This window comes from Octopus bimaculoides, chromosome 14, assembly GCF_001194135.2.
Source record: "Octopus bimaculoides isolate UCB-OBI-ISO-001 chromosome 14, ASM119413v2, whole genome shotgun sequence".
NCBI classification, from domain to species: Eukaryota; Metazoa; Mollusca; class Cephalopoda; order Octopoda; family Octopodidae; genus Octopus; species Octopus bimaculoides.
In genome coordinates this window covers 14,001,478-14,002,704 of record NC_068994.1, presented here as the reverse complement: position 1 = coordinate 14,002,704, position 1,227 = coordinate 14,001,478, and the positions used below count along the sequence as shown (strand labels likewise).

At 45.6% G+C, this 1,227-nt stretch overlaps 1 protein-coding gene across 4 annotated transcripts in view; it reads left to right on the top strand.

The window, feature by feature from the left end:
- The window catches only part of LOC106874302 (ectonucleoside triphosphate diphosphohydrolase 4), a 58,430-nt gene that overhangs the window by 20,379 nt on the left and 36,824 nt on the right, over positions 1-1,227 (top strand). The gene's annotated exons all lie outside the window — the stretch shown is intronic.

Below are 1,227 nucleotides of genomic sequence, written 5' to 3'. Positions count from 1 at the left end.
ATATATATATATATATGTGTGTGTGTGTGTGTGTATCATCATCATCATCGTTTAATGTCCACTTTCCATGCTAGCATGAGTTGGACGGTTTGGCTGAGGACTGGTAAACCAGAGGCTGCATCAGGCTCCAATCTGATCTGGTAAAGTTTCTACAGCTGGATGCCCTTCCTAACACCAACAACTCCGAGAGTGTAGTGGGTGCTTTTACATGCCACCAGCACGAGGACTAGTCAGGCGGTACTAGCAACAGCCATGCTCAAATGGTGTTTTTTACGTGCCACCTGCACAGGAGCCAGTCCAGGTGGCACTGACAATGACCTCGACCGAATGCCATTTTTCATGTGCCACCGGCACAGGTGCTGGTAATGATCATGCTCGAATGGTGCTATTTACATGCCACCGGCATGCTCGGATGGTGCTCTTAATGTTCCACTAGCATGGCTGCCAGCCAGGCAGTGCTGTCATCAGCCATGTCAGCAAATTTGATTTTAATTTCACTTGCCTCAACAGGTCTTCGCAAGCAGAGTTTAGTGTCCAATGAAAGAAAGGTACGTATAAGTGGGCTAGTTACACCACTGGCATAGGCCACAGGTTATGGTCTCACTTGGCTTGCCGGGTCTTCTCAAGCACAGCATAACTCCAAAGGTCTTGGTCACTAGTCAACGCCTCGGTGAGACCTAATGTTTGAAGGTTGTGCTTCACCACCTCATCCCAGGTCTTCCTGAGTCTACCTCTTCCACAGGTACCCTCAACTGCTAGGGTGTGGCACTTTCTCACACAGCTATCCCCATTCATTCTCACCACATGACCACACCAGCACAGTTGTCTTTCTTGAACACCGCATCTGATGCTTCTTAGGTCTAACTTTTCTCTTAAGGCACTTACACTTTGTTGTGTATGCACACTGACATTACACATCCAGCGTATATATATATATATATATATATATATATGTCTGTGTGTGTGCGTGCGTATATGTGTGCGTGTGCATATATATATATATATATATATATATATATCACATACACAATACTCACTCACATACATAACACACACGCACGCACACGTACACAGCAACGCACATACACACAACATACACATACACACAAACACACACGCACGCACAGAAAACATACACATACACACACGCGCACATACAAAATACACACACACACGTACACGTACCTAACACCTACAACCCCACACAAACACGAACACACACACACT